The sequence below is a fragment of the Papio anubis genome, chromosome 9 (genome assembly GCF_008728515.1).
Source record: "Papio anubis isolate 15944 chromosome 9, Panubis1.0, whole genome shotgun sequence".
In the NCBI taxonomy this organism is placed as follows: Eukaryota; Metazoa; Chordata; class Mammalia; order Primates; family Cercopithecidae; genus Papio; species Papio anubis.
The window spans coordinates 92,617,865-92,634,253 of record NC_044984.1 but is presented as its reverse complement, the minus strand read 5'-3'; the positions used below and the strand labels follow the sequence as shown (position 1 = coordinate 92,634,253).

Genomic DNA, 16,389 nt, shown 5'->3' with positions numbered 1-16,389 from the left:
AGCATGGTGAAACCCCGTTTCTACTAAAAATACAACTAGCCAGGTATGGTGGTGCGCACCTGTAATCCCAGCTACTCTGGGAGGCTGAGACATGAGAATCGCTTGAATCTGGGAGGCGGAGGTTGCAGTGAGCTAAGATCACACCACTGCACTCCAGCTTGGGCAACAGAACAAGACCCTGTCACAAAACAAAACAAAACAAAACAAACAAAACAAAACAAAACAAAAGAACGTGGAATAGCCTGGGTCTGCTACAGACTATGAAAATCCCCAGAAAGGATGCCACCGAAAAGTTACACGGGTTGGATTCCCTGGGATGGTGACAGTGGAGTAGTGGAATTAGGGGATTGGTTGGAGCTGCCATCCTAACGAAGTCAGGGTGGGCAGTTCATTGACGCCCCAGGAATAGGCTTAATTTCATCCTGATTTGAAGCTGAGTACAAGTTAGATTTGGCAGGGCAGGGTCAGGCAGAACAGAGGTTGCAGAAATAAACAGCAAGAGTTAGTCTAGAAATAGTTTTTCTCCAGAATTTTGAAGATATTTCTCTCTGGTCTGCCAACTTCTAGAGTTCCTCTTGAGAAGTCCAGTGTCATTTTGATTTTAAATCCTTTGTACGTTTTTTCTTTTTCTCTCTGAAGTGTTTGGGATCTTCTCTTTAATCCCTGATATTCTGAAAATTTGTAAAAATATACACTGGAGTTGTTTTTGTCATTCTATGCTGGGCACTCAATAGGCCCTTTCTTTTTTTCAGTTCTGTGCAATTTAAAGTATTATTATTATTTTATTTATTTGTTAATTTTTTTTGAGACAGAGTCTCTTTTTGTCACCCAGGCTGGAGGGTAGTGGCAGAATCACGACTCACTGCAACCTGGACCTCCCAGGCTTGTGCAATCCTCCCTCCTTAGCCTCTGGAATAGCTGGGACTACAGGTACATACCACCATACCTGGCTAATTTATTTATTTATTTTTTATTTATTTACTTTTTTTTAGAGACCGAGTCTTACTATGTTGCCTAGGCTGGTCTTAAACTCCTGGGATCCTCCCAAAGTGCTGGGATTATAGGCATGAGCCACAGCACCCACCATCGTGTGTTATTTCTTTGATAATTTCTTTCCTTCCCTTTTCTGTATGGGACTTTTATTAATAAGATATTGGGGTCCTAGATAGATCATATAATTTTCTTATCTTTTCTATCATCTGTTTTTTTATTTTCTAATTTCTTCAACTTTAACTGCTAATTCTCTCATTAGAGTTTTAAATTTGTTTTTTTAAAATTAAAATATTTTTCTCATTACATGTATACTTATTAATTTTAAAATAGCACTCTGCACTTGTTTCTTGGATACGATATCTTATTTCACTGAGGATATACTAGTTTCATTTTAGTTTTTCTTCTCTACAATCATTGTTTCTGTTTTCTCTGAACTTCCTTTTTCCCATTTGCTTAGGTTCTTCTTTTTCACATTAGAGACTTTCTTCAAGCCTATTGTTTCCTTGGCTGTCTGTTCATATTTAATGTTAAGCTTCTACAGAGTTGAGTAAAAGCTCTGGGTGCTTGGTGGGTCTGGCTGACTGGTGGCTTTGGTCAGGCAGGGGCCTATAGATCTTTCCTCAGTGGTTTCCTGACTTCTCTAAAAATGGATAATCTAATTGATTACTTTGGATTGGTGCAACTGAAAGATGGCTTTCTGGAAACCATAAGGCATAAGGGTCCGTTGTTAACAATCAGACTAAAATCAGGCTGGCTGGTTCCAGCGTTGTGCTGCGTCACTTGTGACTCGCTGTGGAACTTGTTTCCTGCCTCGTTAGGATACTAATGGTACCCACGTTATAGGACTATTGTTAAGGTTAAATGAGTTTATACATATAAACTACTTACAATGTGAAATGTCATGAGAGCTCAATAAAGTACATGTTTTACTGTAATCATCGTCGTAATTACTGTTTCAGTCCAGTTCGCCTGCCGTGCCTCATGCCTCCCTCCATTGCCTTAGTGTGGAAGCTTCTCTGGTTCACCGTTTCCAACCTTCTGCCAAAGTGGAGAATGAACAATCTCCTTGTAAGTTGAATTGCGAAGGGGACCTAGGGGACTTCCCAGCTCCTCAGTCTGACTTTTAATCAGTCTTCTAGGTCTTCATCCCCACCTCTCACCCCTTCAGACGTACCTGGTATCGCCAATTCCTATGTCTTTCTGAAGTTCAGAGGTACAAGCAGACTTTCTTGCCAGTGGCCTTTCCTTCTGGAGGCAGTTCCCAGATTTCTGTCTGCTAAGTCTGTGACAGCCACTTGTCCCTCTCTGGTCTGGCATCTATTGTCTCCTCTCCTGTTCTTATACGCTTCAGGATTTATACCTTTCATATCCCTTTACTGATAGTCTAGTTTCATCTGAGGAGGAAATGAAATCACCCTCTGTCTCCAATTAGCCCTGTTAACCACAAGGCCACTGGTCTCATTTCTTTGTCTGTGAAATGAGGGGTTACAGTGGGTAAACTTAAAGGCATTTTCCTCCACTGAAAGTCTTCGCTCCTGTATCTGGTTTAGCTTTAATGTAATTCCCAGCTGATCACAGCTAGATTCTCTATCACTTATCTCATTCTCAGAAGAGCAGTGATTATTTTTACTTTTGTTGTTTTGAACCTCTTTGAGCGAGAGACCTGCGGTGTAGCAAATTATATCTGGTGTACAAATTAGAGTAAACTGAAAAACACAGGTGACTTTTGTTCCCTTCTGCATCACAAAGACCTTTTCAATACACCTGATTGATTGTAAAGGGAACTCCGCAAGCAGATGTGAGCTACTGGGACTCTGCTAATGGTAATTTGGGTGCTGTCATATTTATCATGTTGTGCTATTTGGCAAGCAAGTAGGAAGCCTTTAAACTTTTTGCTGTTTCTGAAAAAATAAAAATTCAGAAAGAAGATGATACCAAAATTTCAATCAGAAAGAAGTTTCCTGTTTATGGGGAATCACAAAGAATGTTCTGATTAGTCAATAAAAGTCCTGCTTTGATCCAATTAGATTGGAGTCTTTGATTCATGAAGTCTGGTGGAAATGGATTGTCTTCCCTGTTGGAACTCCACTATGTGGCTTGGCACTTTATACTTGTAGCCTCAGTGCCTGTCCATGTTTGTTGTAGTCACTGCTGTTAATGACTAGCTCTTAGGAGTTCTCTTTTAATATCCAGAAGAAAAACTTCCAAAAGATAATGACTTCTTCTAAGGTACGACGTTATATAATATTTGAAATGAAAAACAACTTAAAGGCCAGGTGGGGTGGCTTATACCTGTAATATCAGCACTTTGGGAGGCTGAGGCAGGTGGATCACGAGGTCAAGAGATCAAGACCATCCTAGCCAATGTGGTGAAACCCCACCTCTACTAAAAATACAAAAATTAGCCAGGCGTGGTGGCGCCTGCCTGTAGTCCCAGCTACTCTGGAGGCTGAGGCAGGAGAATCGCTTGAACCCAGGAAGCGGAGGTTGCAGTGAGCCGAGATAGTGCCACTGTACTCCAGTCTGGCAACAGAGTGAGACTCCATCTCAAAAAACAAACAAACAAACAAAAACAAAAACAAAAAAGCTTAGAATTTGGTATAATCCATTGTATGTGGTTTTTGTTTGTCTCAGTGCCATTGGTATAAGGCATGGGAATAGATTCCTCTGAAAAGTTTTCAATTAAAACAGAAGTCCTAAATAAAGTAAAGGAGACAGACATTGACAATCTTTAACTCTCTTAAAACTCAATTATTTTGCATGCAGAACATTATTAAAGGCTCATAGTAAAAGAGATGAATGCGTCAATATTTGACATATTTAGGTTATTCGGTGGTTCACTCTGTTTATTTATTTATATTGCTACCTAATAGATATACATATTTTTTGGGATACATGTGATAATTTGATACATTCACGTGAGCAAATAAGGGTAAATGGGATATTCATTATCTTAAATATTTATCTTTTCTTTATGCTAGGAACATTCAAATTATTCTCTTCAGCTATTTTGAAATGTACAATCAAGTAATATTAACTATAGTCACCCTACTGATCTGTTGAACACTAGGTCCCATTTCTTCTATATAACTGTGTATCTGTAACCATCAATCAAACTCTTTTTATATCTTCCTCCCCACTGCCCTTCCTGGCCTGTGGTAACCACCAATCTCTTCTCTATCTTCATGAGATCCACTTTTTCAGTTCCCATATATGAGTGAAGAATGTGGGATATTTATCTTTCTGTGCTTTGCCTGTTTCACTTAACATAATGACCTCTAGTTCCACCCATGTTGCTACAAATGACAGAATTTCATTCTTTTTTATGGCTGAATAATATTCCATTGTGTATATATATCACACTTCCTTTTTTTCTTTTTTGTTTTTTTGAGATGGAGTCTCACTCTGTCACCCAGGCTGGAGTGCAGTGGCACGATCTCAGCTCACTGCAACCTTTGCCTCCTGGGTTCAAGTGATTCTCCTGCCTCAGCCTCCTCAGTAGCTGGGATTACAGGGGCCCGCCACAACACCCGGCTAATTTTTGTATTTTCAGTAGAGACAGGGTTTTGCCATGTTATTCAGGGTGGTCTTGAACTCCTGACCTTAGGTGATCCACCCACCTTGGCCTCCCAAAGTGCTGGGAGAAGAGGCATGAGCCACCACACCTGGCTGTATCACATTTTCTTTATCCTTCACTCGTTGATGGACACAAGTTGATTTCATATTTTGGCCATTGTGAATAGTGCTGCAATAAACATGAGAGTGCAGACACTCTTCAATATACTGATTTCCTTTCTTTGAGGAAGCTCCATATTATTTTCCATAGTGGCTATATTAGTTTACATTCCCACCAACATTGTACTAGGGTTCCCCTTTCTCCATATCCTTGCCAGCATCTGTTTTTCCCTGTCTTTTTGATAAAAGACTTTCTAACTGGGGTAAGATGATATCTGATTGTGGTTTTGACTTGCATTTCTCTAATGATTAGTGATGCTGAACATTTTTTTCATATATCTGTTGGCTGTTGATTTTCTTCTTTTGAGAAGTGTGTATTCAGATCTTTTGCCCATTTAAAAATCAGATTATTATTATTATTATTATTATTTTTCCTATTGAGTTTGAGTTTCTTATATACTTTGGTTATTGATACCTTGTCACATGGATAGTTTGCAAATATTTTCTTCCTTTCTGTATGTTGTCTCTTCACTTTTTTGATTGTTCTCTTTTCTGTGCAGAACCTTTTAACTTGATGTAATCTCGTTAGTCTATTTTTGCTTTTGTTGCCTGTGCTTTTGAAGTCTTACATAAAAACTCTTTGCCCAGACCAATGACTTGGAGCATTTCCCCAGTGTTTTCTTTTAGTATTTTCACAGTTTTAGGTCTTAAAGTCTTTAATCCATTTTGATTTGATTTTTGCATATGGTGAGAGATAGGGGGATGAAGGTACAGTTTCATTCTTCTGAATATGGTTATCCCATTTTCTTAGCACCATTTATTGAAGAAACTCTCCTTTCCCCATTGTATGTTCTTAGCATCTTTATAAAAAATGAGTTTGTTGTGAATGCATGGATATATATCTAGGCCCTCTATTCTGTCTCATTAGTCTGTGTGTCTGTTTTATTCCAAGACCATGCTGATTTGGTACTTTAGGTTTGTAGTATATTTTGAAGTCAGGTAGTCCAGCTTTGTTCTTTTTGCTCAGGATTCCTTTGGCTTTTTGGAGTCTTCTGTGGTTTCATATCAATTTTGGATTTTTTCTATTTCTGTGAAGAATGTTATTGGTATTTTGATAGGGATTGCATTGACTTTGTAAATTGTTTTGGATGATATTGTCATTTTTGACAATATTAATTCCTCTAATCCATAAGCATGGAATATTCTTCAATTTTTTTGTGTCCTCTTCAATTTGTTTCAGTGTTTTCATCATTATTTTATAGTTTTCCTTGAATAGATTTTTCACATCTTTGGTTACATTGATTCCTAGGTATTTAATATTCTTTGTAGCTATCATAAATGTGATTGCTTTCTTGGTTTCTTTTTAGATTGTTCACTACTGATGTATATAAATGTTACCGATTTTTGTATGTTGATTTTATAAGTCAAAACTCTATCATATTTATCAGACCTAATTTTTTTTAAGTGGGGTCTTTAGGTTTGTCTAAATATAAGATCATATTGTCTGTGTACAAGACTTAATTTGACTTCCTCCTTTCCAATTTGGATGGCTTTTATTCTTTCTCTTGCCTAATTGCTCTGGTCAGGACTTCCAGTATTATGTTGAATAAAAGTGGTGGAAATGAGCATACTTGTCTTGTTCCAGATCTTAGAGAAAAGGCTCTGAAGTTTTCCCTATTCATTATGATGTTGACTGTGGCTTTGTCATGTATGGCCCTTATTATTTTGAAGTATGTTCCTTTTACACCCAGTTTGTTGATTTTTTTTTATCATAAAGGGATGTTGAATTTTATCAAGTGCTTTATCAGCTCCTATTAAAATGATCATATGGTTTTTGTTCTTGATTCTGTTAATGTGATATATTATGCTTATTGATTTGTGTATCAATAATCAATATAATTATGTGGGATGAATCCCACATAATCATGGTGAATGATGTTTTAAATATGTTGTTGAATTTGGTTTGCTAACATCTTGTTGAGGATTTTTACATGTATGTTCATCAATGATATTGGTTAGTAGTTTATTTTTTGTGTATGTGTGTGTCCTTGTCTGGTTTTGGTATCAGAGCTTCATAGAATGAGTTTGGAAGTACTTCCTCTTCTTCAATTTTTGAAGAGTTTTGCTAGAATTGGTATTCATTTTTTTTCAGGTGAAATTAATTTTAATAGATATTCATTTAACCCAATATATGCAAAATATTATCATTTAATTTATTTTATTTTTTCCTCAATTTTTAAGTTCAGGGGTACATGTGCAGGATTGCAGATTTGCTACATAGGTAAATGTGTGCTATGGTGGTTTGATATTCATTTTTCTTTAAATGTTTGGTGGAATTCACCAGTAAAGCCATCAGAGCCTGGCTTTTGTTTGATGGGAGACCTTTATTATGGCTTCAATCTTGTTACTCATTATTGGTTTGTTGAGATTTTTTATTTCTTCATAATTCAATTTTGGTAGCTTGTATCTGTCTGGAAATTTATCCATTTCTTGTAGGTTTTCAAATTGGTTGTCATGTAATTGTAATTATCTCTGATTATTTTTTAGATTTCTATGGTCTCAGTTATTACATCTTCTCTTTTCGTTTCATATTTTCTTTGTGTCTTTTCCCCTTTTTTCTTAGTCTAGCTAATGATTTGCCAATTTTATCTTTTCAAAAAACCAACTTTTTGTGTTTTTGATCTGCATTTTTTAGTCTCAATTTTATTTATTTCTGCTCCGATCTTTATTATTTATTTCCTTCTGGTAATTTTGAGTTTGGTCTGTTTTTGTTTTTATAGTTCCTTGAGGTATATTATTAGGTTTTTAAATTTGAAGTCTTTCAACTTTTTTTATATAGGTGTTCATTGCTATAAACTTCTCCCTTAGTACTTCTTTTTCTGTATCCCATAGATTTTGGTATGGCATATTTACATTTTCATTTGTTTCAAGAAATTTTAACGTTTTCTTCTTAATTTCTTAATTGACCAATTGGTCATTCAGGAACATGTTGTTTAATTTCCATTTGTTTGTGTAGTTTCTGAGGTTCCTCTTGTTATCATTGCTAGTTTTATTCCATTGTGGTCAGAAAAGGTACTTTGTATGGTTTTCACTCTTTTGAAATTGTTGAAGCTTGTTTTGTGGCCTAAAGTATGGTCTATTCTGGAGAATGTTCCCTGTACTGATGAAAATAATGTGTATTTTGTAGCAATTGGGTAAAATGTTCTATAAATGTTAGGCCTATTTGATCTGGTGTATAGTTTAACTTTAATGTTTGTTGATTTTCTGTCTAGATGATCTGTCCATTATTGAGAGTGAGGTGTCGAAGTCCTCTACTATTATTTTATTGCAGGCTGTACCTCCCTTTAGATCCATTAATGTTTGCTTTATATATTTGGGAGATCTAGTGTTTGGTGCATATTTATAACTGTTATATCCTTTTGCTGTACTGACCCCTTCATTATTATATAGTGACTTTCTTTGTCTCTTTTTACAGCCTTTGACTTGTAGTCCTTTTCATCGGATAGAACTGTAGCTACTCTGACCCTTTTTTTTTTTTAGTTTCCACTTGAATGGAATAGTTTTTCTATCCTTTCATTTTCACTCTGTGTGTGTCTTTATGGGTGAGGTGGCTTTCCTGTAGGCAGCATATAGTTGGATCTTGTTTCTTTATCCATTCAGCCACTCCATATCTTTAAATTGGAGAATTTAGTACGTTTAAATTCAGTGTTATTATTAACAAGTAAGGACTTACTACTGCCATTTTATTGCTTGTTTTCTGTTTGTTTTATAGGTCTTCTCTCTTCCTTTCTTACTGTCATACTTTGTGGTTAAGTGATTTTCTCTGGTAATATGTTTTACTTTGTTATTCTTATTTTTAGTGTATTTATTATAGGTTTTTTCATTGTGGTTACTGTGAGGCTTACAAAAAGATCTTATAGATACAAGAAGTTACTTTAAAGAGATAATAATTTATTTTAGATCATAAAAAGAGAATAAAAACAAAGAAAAAGTAAAAAAAAGAAACCCAAAAACCACTGAACTCTAACACCTTTTCACATTTTGAGTTTTGGTTGTGTCAATTTACATATTATTATATTGCTTAGCCCTTGACAGGTTGTTACAGCTATTATTGTTTCTGATGAATTTGTCTTTTCAGTTTTATACTAGAGTTATAAGTGGATCGCACACCACTATTATAGTATTGGAGTATTCTGGGGTTTTCTCTGTTCTGAATTTTACCTGTGGGTTTTATAACTTCAAATTGTTTTGTACATTAGTGGATTTTTCTTTCAGATTGAAGAATTGCTCTTAGCATTTCTTGTAAGACAGGTCTGGTGGTGAATTTCTTAGCTTTTGTTTGTCTGGGAAGGACTATCCTTCATACTTGAAGGATAGCTTCATTGAATAAAGTATTCTTTGTTGGTGGTTTTTTCTTTCAGTATTTTGAAAATGTTGTTCCACTCCCTCCTGGTGTGTATGGTTTCCATTGAGAAGTCAGTTGCCAGACAAATTGGAGTGCCTTTATGTGTTATTTGCTCCCTTTTCTTGCTGCTTTTAGTATCCTCTCTTTGTTCTCAACATTTGAGAGTTTGATTATTACATGCTTTGGAGTAGTCTTATTTGGGTTGAATCTGGAGATCTCTGAACTTCTTGAACCTGGATACTTACATCTTTCTCAAAGTTTAGAAAGTTTTCTGTTATTGGCTGGGTGCAGTGGCTCATGCCTGTAATCCCAGCACTTTGGGAGGCCAAGGTGGGCGGATCATGAGGTCAGGAGATCAAGACTATTCTGGATAACATGGTGAAACCCCATCTCTACTAAAAATACAAAAAAGTAGCTGGGCGTGGTGGCAGGTGCCTGTAGTCTCAGTTACTTGGGAGATTGAGGCAGGAGAATGGCGTGAACCCAGGAGGCGGAGCTTGCAGTGAGCAAAGATCACACCACTGTACTCCAGCCTGTGTGACAGAATGAGACTCTGTCTTTAAAAAAAAGTTTTATGTTATTACATCTTCAAATAATCTTTCTAACCATTTGTCTTGTTCTATTCCCTCTTGAACACCAATAATTCTTAGATTTGATCTTTCGAGGTTATTTTCTATATCTTGTAGGCAATCTTTTTTCCTTTTCATTCTTTTTTCTCTTCTGAAAGTATAGTTTCAAATTGCCTGTCTTCAAGTTCACTGATTCTTCCCTCTGCTTCATTCATTCTGTTGTTGAGAGCCTCCAGTGAATTTTCCAAGTCAGTGAATGTATTTCTCAGTTCCAAAATTTCTGTTTGATTTAAAAAATTATTTAAATCTCTTAGTTAAATTTCTCTGATACATTTCTGAATTGATTTTCTGTATTATTTTGGAGATCACTGAGTTTCCTTAAAACTGCTATTTTGAATTCTTTTTTTTTTTTTTAGACAGAGTCTCGCTCTGTCGCCCAGACTGGAGTGCAGTGGCCGTATCTCAGCTCACTGCAAGCTGCACCTCCCGGGTTTACGCCATTCTCCTGCCTCAGCCTCCCGAGTAGCTGGGACTACAGGCGCCCACCACCTCGCCTGGCTAAGTTTTCTTATTTTTTAGTAGAGACGGGGTTTCACCATGTCAGCCAGGATGGTCTCGATCTCCTGACCTCGTGATCCGCCCGTCTCGGCCTCCCAAAGTGCTGGGATTACAGGCTTGAGCCACCGCGCCCGGCCTATTTTGAATTCTTGATCAGAGAGCTCACATATCACCATCTTGTTAGGATCTGTCATTGGTTCCTTGCTTTGCCCATTTGGTGAGGTCATGGTTTCCTGTTGTTTTTTGTGGATGTCTATATCTTTGTATTGAAGAATTAGTTATTTATTATAGTTTTCTCTGTCTGGCTTGTTTTGTTTTTTATTGGTTATGTTGCTTAGAGATTCCTTGTAATTTACCTGTTGAATTTCTTATATATGTTTTTTCTGTTAGGCCACTGTCTTCTTTTTGGTACTAGATGGTGCCTAAAGCTCAGGTTTGTCTTGGCTCTAGCAAATAATTAGAGTGCTGCCTGTTCAGAATGTGGAATGTCCCCAAAAAAGCCTATCCTGACAGTATGGAAAGGCTGGCTAAGGGTTCATTTTCAGGGGACCTATGAAACATACTTCCTACAGCATAGTGCTGCTGAACAGCCACTCTCCTCTGGTGTCTCCTTTGGCTGAGTTATAGAGCAGAGTTTTCAAGGCTAGAGATGGTGGTCCAACTTTGCCCCCTTTTTTTGTTGCCTGTCCTCAGGGATATGTCTCCCTTCAGGTAGTTAGACTGCTTCCTGTGGGTTAAGGCATAGACAGGTCTCCTGCCAAAGAGCCTGAGATGGTGGAGAAACTGGTTGTCTACCTCTATCTTACTTTTTCTAGTGTAGCAACCATAAGTCAAAGGACATTTGCCATGTGTTTGGGGTAGAGCAAATTTGGGGAGGGGAGTGAAGGATATGAGAATCTGATTTTCTATCTGCTCAGAGTTTTGTTTTAAACTTCTCTGTGTCCTCAGGAATGGACTCATCCTTATGTTTGAGTTCTGGGATATCACTGGTGATAATCTCAGTGCTGCATATTGGGTTTTATTTTTCTGTAGGGTGTGAGGATAGGGGTGGAAGCCAGCTTGTGTGTATAGCACCATTTTGGAATCAGAAGTCTCTATACTGCATCTCAGCGGCTCACTCATTTACTTGGAATCAGTACTGTATTCAGAACAATTCTTATCACATTTGGAATGGCTTTTCTTGATGAGATCATAATTATGACATATGCTGTTTGTTGACTACCTAGCAGATACTCATTCCTTTATCTTTGCTAACAGAACCCAGGTTTTGTTCACGAAAAGAGTGGCTAAATTCTTCAGGGGCATTGTGCTCCTCAAGGACTTTGGAGTTTTAGCTCCAAGAACTGAATCCTGATAAGTCTTAGGTTTTGTCTCTTGCCATTGATTGATTTAGGACTGAGCATGTAATGTAATTTTGGCCAGTGAAATGTAAGATGAGGTAAAGTCTACAAAGTGGCTTCTGAGAAAGTTATCTTTGCTCATGATGAAGGACTGGAAACTGGCATTGTTGTATGTGGGTATGACATTTGAAAGAGCTAAAACTATTTGCAGTCAGGAGGGAATATTCTTGAGGACCTCACTGAGGATGGTAGATTAGAAAGACAGGCTGGGCGCACGCCTGTAATCCCAGCACTTTGGGAGGCCGAGGTGGGTGGATAATGAGGTCAGGAGACTCAGGCCATCCTGGCTAACATGGTGAAACCCCGTCTCTACTAAAAATACAAAAAATTACCTGGGTGTGATGGCACATGCCTATAATCCCAGATACTCAGGAGGCTGAGGCAGGAGAATTGCTTGAACCCAGGAGGCAGAGGTTGCAGTGAGCCGAGATTGTGCCACTACACTCCAGCCTGGGTGACAGAGGGAGACTGTATCTCAAAAAAAAAAAAAAAAAAAAAGAAGAAAGACAAAAAGAACCTGGGTATTGAAAATATTACCAACTGCTGATTTGATTAACACTAAAACAACTTAATGTTTAGACTTTGCGTTTTGTGTGATAATAATTCCCTTATCATTTAACCCAATTCAAGTTGTTGCATCAGTTACTCATAGCTGACATAATCCTAACCAATATAAAAGAACTGCAAATATTAAAGAACTCACAGAACGTAAGCACTGAAAACGATGTTAATATACTATTCAAAAAGCACTTGTTTGTTGAGAAAGATAGCACTGTGCTAGATAGTGGGTATAAGAGATAACAAGACAGACACTGTCCCTGATCTTTTAGAACATATCATCTAGTGGGCCTTAGAAAGTATTTGGTCTAATCTTCTTATTTGGACAGGTAGGGATAGCTTTTATCTCTCTCAGTGTTAGTATAATTATTTTAATCACTTAATATAGGAGGGTGGATCCTATTAAAGGAAAGACTATAAGTTTGCCATTCTTTTTGCTTTTGAACACACAGCTAGCTCTTTTGCTCATCTGGTTACTTGAAAGTGTTGGCTATTCAAGGTTAGGCTTGGAACTGAGTTTAGACATAAGGGTTGTAAAGTGCTAAATTTTTGTGCAAAATAGGGTGAGAGGAATGTGCAATGACTTGGACAATCTCTCTCTCTCTCTCTCTCTCTCTCTCTCTCTCTCTCTGTGTGTGTGTGTGAAAGACAGAAGACAGAGAAACGGCAAGTCAAAGACTGAGTGCTAGACTAGAAAGACCAGTGAGAAATCCCCTACGTGATGATGAGTTCCAAGATGAGACATGACTGATATGTAGTTTTAAGTATTTGCTGTATCATGCAGAAATGTAACTTTCTGGCAGTGACCTAGAAAAGTTTTGTAGAAATGTGCAAGTTTTGCTACACATCACAAGCTTTGTTCCCTGGTTGCTTGAGTGAGAAGACAGGAAGATAAAAGATTGACCTCAAGGCATGGAACACAAAACAAGCATTCAGCAGAGGCAGGAAATGGGAGAGAATTCAGCAGAGGCAGGAAAGCATGTCCCATTCCCCTATCTGCCTCTCTGCAGAAATTTTGCAGAGATCTTGAAGAGGGCTCTGGACTTTCCACTAGATACACAATGGTGTTTGACCATTTTAACTGACATCTTAAGGGGACATCTGGATTAGAGTCATACTCTGCTGGTGGCCGCAGCACTCATCATAATAGTAATTATTCAATTATTGGGTCATTGCCTTCCCACTTAGAGAGTAAGCTCTTTGATGACAGGGCCCATGTCCATTTTCATGATAAAGTTCATATTGGGTAGGATTTAAAAATAAGTATTCAATTAATTTTTATTAAATAGTTCCCTTCTGGCAGAGAAAGACTGTAATTCAAATAGTCACAGTATTTCCCTTCCTCTGCTCACAGAGGAGAAGCAGTCTGCCTCCCTCTGACCTCTCCTAGGGAGAGGGCCTTGCCAGGTGGGTTCCAGGGTCAATTGTATATGATTGTGGCTGTTGAAGAGACTTGGAGAAGTTGAGAGAGACCACCCAGGTTTACATGGAAAATATCGGAGAGCTACGGACAGGAGAAAAGTAACAGATACAGACACAGGGAAGACAGGCAGAGAAAAAAGTCTTGTGTGAGTTAAATTTGAGAGATTTGGGGAGCATAGGAGGGAGAGGAGAGGCTTTAGGGGCAGGTGCAGTGGCAAATGAATGCACACACACATGCACAAATAAGATATTAATGTAGAGAGAAAGTGGCAGAGGAATGGTTTCAATACATTTTGCTGTGTGTTATGAGTGCGATCTCTTTGGGTAAATTTCAATAGATTTCAATAAAGATTTAAATTGCTTCTTGGCTATTTTTGACTGTATTTCTTTGAGGCTGACTTCTAGGTGAGAAAAGACCAGACTGGCTTTATGTGGGTTACAACCATATGTAGCAGACTGAGTTTCACACTTTGGTGTCCTACATGATGCCTCCAAGCACTTAGTGGAAACAGCAAATATTTCTTGCACATAACTGAAATAATAATCATCTAAGATCGTGTTCCATCCAATCTTATAGCTTCTAACTATGGAATGAATTAAGACTAAAATGAAGTACATTCTTAGGTTTTGTTCTTTAGTAGGTTTAAAGAATGTGTTAAAACATGCATTGTGGAAAAGGACATTCCATTTTGAACTATTCCAGAAATATGCATAGGAACCATTTGGACTGATCTTATTGTCCATTTGAGTTAATCTGTGGGAAGCAAGGCACTCCCTATTGCTAGCCAGATCCTTCCAAGAATTTTAAGATATTCAAATTGGAATTTCTTTCTTCAAGCCCCCGAGGCTCACAGAAAAATCGCCCACAAGGCCAGAGTCGAAGTTATGCCTCCCAGCTGGGGCTCAGTCAAACAAAGGCATTCCTTCTTGTTGGTAACACATCTCTGTATCAGCTGAATTAACGGGATTTAAATTAAATGGAATCTCAGGTGAAAGGTTTTATTTCAGAGAGGCAACTTTCATTTTGGTGGCAGGTAGAGAAGGCGCTTCTATCATCTGGTGATAGGATGGGGGCTTCAGAAAGAAGCAGGAAGAGCTCTGCGAATATTAGATGGCTCAGTGCTGAGTTCAGGAAGTCACTGTTGTGTTCTTAAAGAGGCTATGCCAGAGGACTTTGGAGACCCAGATGCTTCATTCAATGAACTACAAATGGTGAGTACCTCTGTGTGACATTGAGTTGTCTAGTCCTACTCCTTACCTATTCCATTTTCACCTCCCTTATTCCTGCCCTTCTAGGAGGCTAATGTGGAACTGTGTTTGTGGCCATGTTGAGGTAGAAGAGTGTATCTCTTTATTTTTGTTTTTGGAGGCATTAAAAATCTTAGGCCTGTACGGGAGTACACACTCTGACAGCACTTATAGGTGTCGCTAGGAGGAGGTGTGAATACTTAGTGACCCAACAGGAGATGTGACCCCTTGGGAGGCTTCCAGACCTTGCTTTCCTCACTGGGCTGGCCAAGGTGCTGGGTGTCCAGAAGAGGAGCTGTGGCCTCCAGGGACTGTGTTATGTTACTCATGGCGAAAACCACAGTGAACTGATTGGACTCCTTCCTGTCTGGGAGAAGTTCACTGTTTGAACCAGTCAGTCCCTGCCCTGCGATGTCCTCATGTGCCTAAAAGAAAAGAAATAAAGAGGTTGTAATTCCAAGATAATCACCTAATAAGGGAGGCTGCTTGGGATGATGAGAGAGAGAGAAAAAAGAAACTAAAATGCATGAGAATGCCTTCGGAGAAGTGCTTAGAACACCTGAGTGGGGAAATTGTTGGCAGAAAGGCTAAAGATGTGGCTTGGGTTTGTGTTTTAGGGTGAAGCTGAGGCAAAGCTCAAGGGACCAGTTTGTTACTGTCTCCAGTCTTTGTGCCCGTGGGAATATGGGCTCCTGGGGGCAGCCAGGGCTTGAGGTGTGGGGAAGAGGAGTACCTAAATAAGTGCCTGTCTTCTGAGAGTCAGAAGAAATCCCGTGAAGAATCTGGAGTTGTTTCAGAAGTTACTTCAACCTAGAAGCCTTCCCTGAAACTCAGAATTATTGCGCACGTGTGCACACACACACACACACTTCTCCGGGGGCAATGCCTCTTTATTTTCTTTTATTCTAGAAGGGGAGAGAATAGCATTGAGGTGGGATAACCAAAATGGGATTATTTTAAAATGCACTTTCCCTCCCCATTCTACAGAGGATTGAGAAGGATTATGTGCAGCTTTCATGAAATGCCTTGTGTTCCTCTCTGGGAAAGAAACTGTAAATGTCAAGTTATCAGTCTCTGTGATAACAGCTCACACAGGTACAGGCAGACCCGGGAGGAAGGAAAGAGCATGGCTGGTCCATGCACAAGTGTCACCTGCAGTTACCAAGACCAAGGCCCTCGTAGTCTGGTGTAGCCAACAGATGGAGAAGTGACAACAACTAGAGTCAGGGAAGGGGCTGGGGAGCATGGTGACACCTAAGAGGTACCAACCACCCTGCAGAGGGTTCACAAAGCAGAAGCAGCAGGCTTAGCAGGTGCAGCCCCTCACTTCTCAAACCCAATCTTCAGGTGCCACTTTTATGCTTGGTGTTAACCGAGCTTCTCAGACCCTGATGTGCAAGCAAGCCACCTGGAGATCTTGTTAAAATAAAGTTTCTGATTCAGTAAGCCTGAGGCTAGGGCTCCCCAGGTGATGTTGCTGCTGCTGGCCTGGGTACTATGCTCTGATTAGCAAGGTGTTAAGAGAATCTCAGGTCACAGCTGTATTCTTAGGTTGCACAGC

The 16,389-nt window shown here is 38.8% G+C and overlaps 1 long non-coding RNA gene across 3 annotated transcripts in view; it reads left to right on the top strand.

Moving 5' to 3' along the window:
• Positions 1 to 16,389, top strand: part of LOC103876000 — a 113,144-nt gene that overhangs the window by 12,964 nt on the left and 83,791 nt on the right. Inside the window, exons 1-2 of one of the 3 annotated variants that reach the window (XR_001892915.3) lie at positions 12,066 to 13,726; positions 14,615 to 14,792. This is a non-coding gene — a long non-coding RNA (uncharacterized LOC103876000). Of the gene's footprint in view, positions 1 to 12,065; positions 14,793 to 16,389 lie in introns of those variants that run through there. The other 2 variants (XR_004176171.1, XR_001892914.3) reach the window with 2 other exon arrangements.